Genomic DNA, 10,154 nt, shown 5'->3' with positions numbered 1-10,154 from the left:
TGAGTTCCAAGGTTATAAAGGATACTGTCTATATTTTCTTTTAGTACTTTAATGGATGATTCTTTTTTTTAACATTTCATTTCCAGACCTTTTTGGAGTTATCTGGAATACAGTGAAAGATACAGGTTCTCGATTTCATTTCAGATGGCTACTTGGTTGTCCCTAAAACATTCATTAAGAAGTTCCTCGTTACTCACTCATTTGAAACTACATACTAATATTAGGATGCATTTTGGACTATGTATGAATCTCTGTTCTTTGCATTTTGTCATTTCATATTCATACCACACCACCACACTATTTTAATTATTGATGCTTTTATGGTGCACTTTAAAGCTTAGCATGAACAATGATGGTTCTTCTCAGAATTTTTCTGGCTAGATAGTATTTTTATTTGTATCATTTTATATCTGTAAATTAACTTTGGCAGAACTGACATCTTCTTGATATTGAATCTCCTAACTTAATACATTAAGTCTTTATTTTCACTTTTGTATCCATCAAGAATTATTTTAAAATTTCATTGTAAAGATTATACATAAATCTAGTTGGGTTTCTTGGTAATTTGACTTCTGTTATTTTTTTAAAGTATTGTCATTTTTATACTTTATTAAGGCTATTGATTTCTGATATTTTCTACTAACTTACTGAGCTAATTTATTCTTGGTGATTTTTTTAGAAGATTCTCTAAGGTTTTACAATTACATAAGCATGAAATCTACAAGTAGTGATAGTTCTTTCACCTGCCTTCCAATTCACACCTCTAATATATTTGTCTTATGAAATTACATTGTTTGATACCTCTGGTAAAATATTAACAGTAAAAGTTAAAGGGGATCTGTATCAAGTTCTCTAATTATGTATTTCTTGAAACCTATTTTAGACAGTTTCTATTGGTTTCTATTATGAAAAATTAAGACTTTTGCTTAAGCACACTATCCTCTTAAATGTATTGCTTCCTGACTATTTTTTGATTAGTAATGTTGTCTTTTATTGTCAAAGCTTATAGCATTTCAATTCAATTAGTGATTAAGCCTTAAGCCTTTAATTAACTCTTATAAACTTTATTAGATATTTATTCTAAAAGGGCAAATATTATGATTATATAAATGCTATTCATGAAGGGATCAGTAAAAGAGTAATATGATCCTGTGCCACTCATTTTTGCTGCTCCAAAGAGAATGTTCAATTAACAACTATTTGATTTTTTTCTGAACTTGCTTCCAGTTTTGCTCAACCTCTTGTAGGTCACATTTCATTGTTATTCAGTCTGTGTATTATTCTCTTTTGAAAATTCCTTGATTTCTGAAGTAATCCCTCAGATAATATTTCCATATGGGATGTATGAGTAGTGTATATTTTGTTTCATTGCAAAACAGGAAATGCTTTTATTTTGTTCTGTACTTTACAGATTATTTAGATGGGTACAGAATAATTTCAATCAGATTTGACTGCTTCAGTCACCTCGCCTTTTAGAGTTGACTGTTGCTAATGGAAAGTCTGATACCGATTTGATTTTCTTCCTTTGGCCTGTGGTCAGTTTTTCTTCCTCTCTTGGGAAGTTTTTAGACTTTTCTATTAGTTCTTTGGAATTCTGACATTGTACATCAATTTGGATCCACGGATGGGTTTTTTCTTTTTTTTTGGTTGTTGCTGTTCATCCATCTGCTTAACTCTCCGAAGATTGTTTTAATATGAAGACTTCTAACTTTTTTCAACTCACAACAATGTTGTAAAGTATGATTATTACTCTCAATTTACAAATAAGATTTAGAAAGATAAACCAATCTGCTCCAGATCACTTCCTTATTTCTCCACTGTGCCAAACTTATAGTGATTTAGAATACACCTGAAGGCCATACTTGAGATTACTTTTGGTGCAAAGGATAAAACACTTAGGTTTCAGATTTAGAAACCTGAATAGTTATCACCTTGAAATTTTGGTGTTCATGACAACAAATAATTAATAAATTGATGTTTATATTTGCAAGTTCTATTTACTATTTTTAAAAATGAGAAGTATTTGATTAGCTATATCCCTACGGGGCCCTTCCCTGATTATATCTCAAGAAAATCACTTCCTTTGTAGGGCCTTAAAGTTAAGTAGTAAGTAGAAATAGTGGAAATGGTATTTTCTGGGGAAAGTAATAGTAGAATTTGCTTTATATATATATAAAGAATTCATAGCAGATTTTTATAAAATGAGTTAGAAGAATAAAGTGATGGAGGCAAGACCATGCGCTCTCAGCATGTGACAGACACCAAGAATTTATGAGTCACAATGGTTCTCAGCCAGGGAGTTCCCCAAGGTCATGTTGCAAACCAGTGGTAGAATAAATAATAAGCATTTTTTAAAATATCAAATTCCTTTCCCAGCATATCAACTGAAGACATTTCCTTACCTCATTTCTCCATAGGCAGTCAAGAGATTTGTCATGACTAACAGGGGACGCACCAAATTCCCTTCCATCACACTGAGCTTTCTGAGCCACATGTAAAAGAAGCTAGAGTCTCCCACTCCAGCTGGTGGTCAGCTCCCTGACTAGACACATGCAGAAAGGGGGAGTGTTGTGTCCTTGGAGTGAAAGGATCATAAATCCAAAGACCATTGGTAGTTGTGCTGGTTTATTATGGGTGGAATTCTCTACTGGATGGAGTAAAACGTGGTGTCATGACGCACAACCAAGATATTCTCTACCAGGGTCTCAGAGCCTTGGTACCATTGAAATTTGGTTCCAGGTGACTCTGTTCTGTGGGAGGCTGTCCTGGCCATTGTACAATGTTTTGCAACACCCCTGGCGTCTACTCACTAGACGCCAGTTGTGAGAATGACAAATGTCTTTTAGATGTCGCCAAATATTCCCCAGGTGGAGAAAACTGCCTCTGATTGAGGCCCACTCATAAATAGAGATTCAAGGCAACGTATTTTAGTAAATAACTGAAAAATATATAAAAAACTTTCCAAAATACATTCTACATTTCATACGGAAGCCTTTGAAGAGTATGTATTACAACCTAAACATTTCAGGCTCTGAAAAGAGGCAAAGACTCTTTATATAAATACAGTGAACCACTGGGACCATCAGATAGCAATACTGAAATACACAAAATAAAATTCTGTGTGTGGCAGAAGAAATAATTTTCTGATCAGATTATCAATCTCAGCCAGTGTTATTAATAACACAAACATGGCAGTTAATCTATCTGTTCAAGCCTTTATGCTTCCTAATGTCTAAACATGATTTGAAAAAACATATTCATACTTTGAAAATAGAACAACTATTTTGTAAAGATGATTCAGTCAGCAGGATGCTCTGACTGGCACTCCCTAAATTCTATTTTTGTTGAGAGGAGTGATTGCCTTAAAAAAGAGACACTGAACTTAGAAAGTGTCAAACCACTTTTGCTGCACAGTTTTGCTTGGATAAATTTGCCAATGGTCATAACTTATGCCTTGTATGATAATCTTGTGCCAGATGTTTGGAAAGTGAATGAAGGAATTACTCAATCTAACCAGGAGGCTAAAATAGACAATCTGCAGAGAAGAATTTGAATTTTTGACTGTTGCCTAATAATATTGATATTTCTTACTTCTGTTTACTGTATTGACAATGGAATGTTGCCTACAATGCCTATAAAAAGAATTTTCTGTTATTTTAACATTGACCCAATCTATCTTTCTAGATGGAAGTGTCGGGGTGGTGAGAAAATAATAACACATTAAAAGTTTCTAGTGAAAGAAAGGGAATCTTTAAGTGAAAATGGCTATTTGTAAGTTCAAAGTGTTATTCTACACTAAGCTTTCTAAGCACATGAGGTCCTTACATATAATTAAGTGGATGCACATAAAAGGATACACATGTTGAACATACATATGTACATGTGTATGTATGGGCTTCCCAGGTAGTGCTCTTTGTAAAAACCCACCTGCCAATGCAGAAGGCATAAGAGACATGGGTTCACTCCCTGGGTCAGGAAGATCCCCTGGAGGAGGGCTTGGCAACTCACTCCAATATTCTTGCCTGGAGAATCCCATGGACAGAGGAGCCTGGTGGGCTACAGTCCAGAGAGTTGCAGAGTTGGACATGACTGAAGTGCCTGAGCACACATGCATGTGTATGTATGTATTTGATCACTTTCACAATAACTAGCCCTGGGAAACCATCCTTACAGAGCACCATGGAAGATGGACATTGTTGAGTTTGTGGGGTGAGGGGATTGTGAGTAAAACTGCTTTATCTGTTAATTAATATTTCAGTAACACTTCCACAATGCTATCTGCTAAGTCAGTGAATCAATCAATTCGTCCATTAGCCAGTCACCTTCAAAGGGCCTGTGGGTCTGCAGAAGGCTAAGCCTCCTGAACTTTCTGAAGGAATGTGTGTCCAAAGCTTATTTGGGAAAAAACCCCACCAACCCAGGAATCAGGATCCAAAGTCTCTTCTTTGGTCAGCATTTATGAATATTTAGAGACTCTTATTAGAGGAGGGATAAGCAAAGAATGTGTACATTCCCCAAAGAGAGTGGAAAAACACCAAAAGCGTCTTTCTAATAGCAGGACAAAGAAGATGAGAAGCAGTTAGGAAGAAAGCCAGCGCAAAAGGGAAGGGTCAGGGGTGCCTGACAGGAGAAGTCCACGGCTTTGATAAACTCTGAAGAATTCATTTTCAGGCCTCTGCCCTGCCTAACCTGTTAGAAAGGGAAAGGGCTTCTGGCTCAGAAGATAGAAAATTCAAAAGGAAACGTGAAATGAAGCAGCAGCAAAGGTCATATTTCTTCTTTCATAGCATAGTAGCTTCAAATGAAGCTTTGTGAAGAAAATCTAGAGATGTTCCTAAAAATAAATAAATAACATTTCCTGGCGACGTTACCACACCAAGGAAAGCAGACAAAGGAAGAGAGTGTTTGATACTGGTCTTTCAAGCCAGGGCTATGTGAGAAGCTGTCAAGCTGTCTTCTGCAAGCCACAAGGGGAGAGCACCTTACTTCCCACCCAGGGAGGCGGGGGAAGTGGGAGGGGGATTCACCTTCATCGTTTAACCCTGCTCACTCTTGTCCTTCACACCCACTCAGCCCTGCTGCAGCGAAAGAGCAGGACCTTGACTGTCCCTGGAAACCCCAGTTAAAATGCATCTGCTTTACACACCTCTCATATTCTAGGTGTGAAATACTAACTATAAATATGTAATAGATGCAAAGTGCTTTTTAAACTAGAATATGCTTTGCCAAGTAGAGTTATTAATATCAGAAATAACCCACCTAAAAACCTGATAAATGAAAGTTTAAATCTGCCTCTTATTGTTCATGGGCCATGCTTCTGAAAGACACCCAAAGACACAGCACATTTTCTGTGTGTTCATGTCTTTGGTGATTGTTTTTAGTCATGCAGTCATTAGGATATTCAACCATATAATTGATTATTCATGTCTGTAAATAACTTAAAAAAGAATTTTTAGGTCAGCAGAATTCTTGCTGGTCTTCCCATATTTCCCACCACTTCTACTCCATCCCAATCCATCCCTTTCTCCATACAACAGGTTAAGAGTAGATTCCATCTTCAACTGAAAAAAGAACAATGCTCAGATTCCCTCTTGAAAAGACTTTGTGAAACAAACAAACATCTGCGGAAGAGTCAAGTATAGCCTATTATCTATCCGTTTCTTTACCATCTGAGCCACCAGGGAAGTCCTATCTATCAGTTTCTTTAACGTGTAATAAATTCTCTGAAAACTTAGGGGCTTAAAACAGCAATAATTTATCAGCTGACGATGTTGACACAGCAACACGGACTGGGTTCAGCAAAGAGCAGTTTCACTGGTCTCATCTGGGCTCTTTTTCCTTTGGTCAATGGGCAGGTGGTGGAGGGGCAGCTTGGTCTAGAATGGCCTACTCTCATATTGCTTGTTGGTGAGAAGCTCACTAGGTCAAGTGCCTCCAAAAGATAGCCTGGGCTTGTGGCAATTTCAGGATTCTCAGGGCAGCAACAGAGAAAGCCCTGACAGGCAAGTACTTTTCAAGCCTCTACTTTGATCAAAGGAAGTTCTGTAGCCACCTCCAGATTCAAGAGGTTTGGAAACAAACTCTTGATGGGAGATGATGCCAAGTCATATTGCAGAAGTATGCGCACAAAGGAATGGGAAAAGTTTTGGGGCCATTTCCTGCAATTTATTATATATGGCTACGGCATATTTTTTTAAATGGAGGTTAGAAGGCACATTAGATGTTCTTTCGGGCCAATCTCCCATCAAAAGATGGAATCAATAGCATATCCTATGTGGGTTTCCAATCATTGCTGTGATGATTATAAATCCCTTATAAATCCAAAAATATGTGATTGCATCCATGTATCGTCCATCTATTTGTCTCAGCTCTACTATGAGACCAGACCACAGACCAAGCAAGGTCCTGCTCTCATATGATATCCCTCTGATGTGTAAGATTGGCCAGCGGGCCTTCCCTTTCACAGGCCGCTCATCTCGGGTCCTTCCACTGTTTTTCTTTGAATGTGGTTGCTGCCGTGTTGTGCTCAGGTGCTCAGGTGCTCAGTTGTGTCCAACTCTATGTGACCCCATGGACTATAGCCCACCAGGCTCCTCTGTCCATGGGATTTCCCAGGCACCAATACTGGAGTAGGCTGTCATTTCCTCCTCCAGGAGATCTTCCTGACCCGGGGATTGAACCTGGGTCTCTTGCATCTCCTGAATTGGCAGGTGGAGTCTTTACCATTAACCTGGGTTGCAACACCTTAAGTATTCTACTAGCTCTCGTCTACCTTTGCTCCAACTTGATGCCAACCTAAGCTGAAAGCAAAAGGCCAGGTGTGATGCACCAGCATGCAGAAAAGGGGACTACCCTTTTCTTCAACCCACATTCTTTACTTCCAGGAAGCCTTGCAGCACACGCTTAACTCAGATTGTATGGGCAGCCACAAGTCTCCCCAACCTGTACACAGATACTGTTGTGGAAAAAGATACATGCCCTTATATTCTTGTCAAATTTCACTTTATGATATTGGGTCCCCTCCCCTTTTTTTTTAATTGCCGAGTCCTTTTGGGATCTTTGCAAAATATTTGATGACACAGATGGAACCCATGAACTCAGTCAGTGTGATCTCTACATCGTAATTCAAGCATTGGGATAAGCTACTGGACAGAACAGGAATGAGGACAAACTTCCAAGGCAGACCACTAGGAACTGTCTCCCTTTTATGTGTCTACCTCACTCCAGTGTGGTATAGTGGGAACCTTGTCAAATTCATTGCTAAAATCTAGTTACGCGGTATCTATCTCATTCTTCTCATTCATCAGAGTAGTCAACTGGCCCCATAAGAAGTGAGGTTAGTATGATTCCTGGAGAAAACAACTTTTTACCAAATCTTCATAAGATATTCCTAATGACAATTATTTCTGAGAGTGATGTTAATTTTACCAGTCTGTATTAAAAACCATGATACTTTTCTGATTTCCTTGTACTTTTTCTGTGCTCCACAATTTATTTCCCAAATAACACTGACAACAGGTTCAGATGAGTCTTCAGTAAGCTCTCTCTCCATCCCCTGGGGAATATATTATTTCCCTAGGCTAACACCCATTTTTGCTCATTCGGCAGCAATATGTGCCCTTTGCTTAGTTCAGATATTAAAATGCACATACAAATTCATTTCTCCATCCAAGTTGCGTTTATTAAACACCTACTCTCTCTGAGGCAATGAAGCCTTTATCCAGAGGGCTGTTTGTGAATGAGCATGCCTAGAAACAAAGCCCCAAAGTGCATTTTATTCCATACTTTGGCATTTGGAATTCTATACACAGTGGAGATCTGATGACTAGTTTCGAGTAGGAAAGTGATATCATCAAATCTGTAGGCTAAATAGATCTCTCTAGAATGAGTTTAGAGGATACTATAAGGGTGCAAGCTAGGAGACTCTTGTAGTAAATTGAGACATACAGTGAAGGCTGGATTAAAACAGTGGCAGTGGAGACAAAAATGAGACATGAATTCATTTAAGAATGGAAAGACTTTGGCAACTGGATGAATGAGAGTGAGACGCAAGGTCCTAGGATAACTTTCCTTAGTTTCTGGCTGAATTATTTGGATGGATAGCTGGACATTTATTAAGAAAGGGAAGAGGTTATTGATTTTATGTTACCATTCCAGGACTACACATATTTTATTAAATTTGAATTATTTTGAGAACTAAATTTCCTATGTCTCTTTTTTTCTCATTGCTTAGCATCTCTTATGATTGTATAATCAGGTGAAAATATTCTAGACTATCCTAAAACTCCTGAATTGTTTGCCTCTTCAGTATCTCATTTGCTTGATACAGCTTAATATTTTGCCTAGAAATTTTAAAGTATTTCTTTCACTTGACCATCTTCACCCTGATTACCAAGAATTCACTTTCTCTTCAAGTTCCCATCACATTCACTTTACCAGCAAATTTCTCTAAATCTAAAGAAGATCTAGATTATCTTCCTCCTAACTCCCTAGGATGTGAAACGATCAGCAGCCCATCTGGAATTTCTCAGATGCTGTGCCTTTTGGCTGAATGAGATTTAGAGCTGTCTTGATGCTTAAAGTCCATCATCACTCACTTGTGTTTCTTGCTTTTAGGTCAGTTTTATGATTTATTTCAAAAGCACATTATCCATCCCCTACACCAGGCCCAGAAGCCTATGGGTTACAATTCTATCACTTTTATACCTGAGGGAGACACTGGATCAGACTTGTAGAACTTTAGGTCTAGAAAGGACTAGAGATCCCACCTACTGCTCACTTTATAGTTAAGTAAACCAAAGTCCTGGGAGATTATGTGATTTGTGTACGTTTGCACAACTGGTTAGTTAGGGGCATAGCCAGGGCTAGAACATATGTCTCCTGACGTTTAGCCAAAATATGTATTATGTTTTTCCCTTGGCACGAAGTCAGACACTAGGACTTAAGTAAAGAATTTAGGGTATTCTACATCCAGCATGGCAGGGGCCCAATGACGCACTAAGAATATAACATAGGAGTATATGATTGTGCGATGCTGTGAAGATGTCCTTATATAGTAGTACGTAGATTCTTGGGTACTGATGTAGTCAGCTGCATTTTCCAGCCAAAGGGGCCCACAGCTCTTTGACCCAACAACTTTCACACTCCTCAGGGGTTGTACTGACCGCTGGAGAGAACTCTGTGAAATCCCAGGGCAGAATCGAGGGCTGGGTCCACTCACCGCGTCATCGATCATGTATGTTTCCCTTGGCACTGCCTTATCTGGTTCAGTAGTAGACCAAAAGAAAGTGACATTTAACCAAGCCCCAGTTTTTATTCTTGTTCGTATCTAAACCTGAACGAGTGCTTTGTGGTCAGGTCTGTTTCAAGGGAGTTCCAGAAAGTCCCCATGTTCAAGTGCTCCCTGGAGGCAAGGGTACCAACTATATCTAGCAAAAAGAAAAAAAAAAAGGAAAATAAATAAAGAAAAATGTCTCCAACAAAGAGAGGGGTCACGCAGAGCCTGAGCCTGGCAAGGCTCAGCGTAGAAGCCACTGAGGCTACAGCGGGTGGGGGTGACCCAGAAGATGATCCATGCGCCACGCTCTAGCCTGCCCTTTGTTGCACTATGGGTGTGAACGTGTGCACGCTTGCTCAGTCCTGTCTGACTCTTTGGGACCCCGTGGACTGTAGCCCGCCAGGCTCCTCTGTCCGTGGAATTTTCCAGGCAGGAATACTGGAGTGGGTTGCCATTTCCTTCTCCACTATAAGTACTCCCAAATGAGTTCTCACACCCAACTAGACTCAAGGGTGGCTCCCAACCACTGTTCTGGAGGAGAAAGAGCCCCATCTAGAAGCTACAAGCCCACCTGTAGCTGACTCTGAGAGGAGAGCTATGAGTTGGCCATGCCACTGGAGAGCTTGGTCCCTAGAAGGCCAGGAAATAACTCAAGGATCCAGCACCAGAGGACAAGGCCAAGGGTCATACAGATCGCCCTCTGTGGGAACTCCTTCCCTCTGGGACATCGGAGTCTACTTGCTAAACCAGGAAACACTCTGGCATTTCCATATGCCCTCTGCGAAGCAGACAGTCACCTTCAACTCTGTGACCCCTTGGATTGTAGCCCACCAGGCTCCTCCGTCCATGGAATTCTCCAGGCAAGAATACTGGAGTG

Source organism: Cervus canadensis, chromosome 28, assembly GCF_019320065.1.
Source record: "Cervus canadensis isolate Bull #8, Minnesota chromosome 28, ASM1932006v1, whole genome shotgun sequence".
NCBI classification, from domain to species: domain Eukaryota; kingdom Metazoa; phylum Chordata; class Mammalia; order Artiodactyla; family Cervidae; genus Cervus; species Cervus canadensis.
This window is presented reverse-complemented; position numbering follows the sequence as displayed.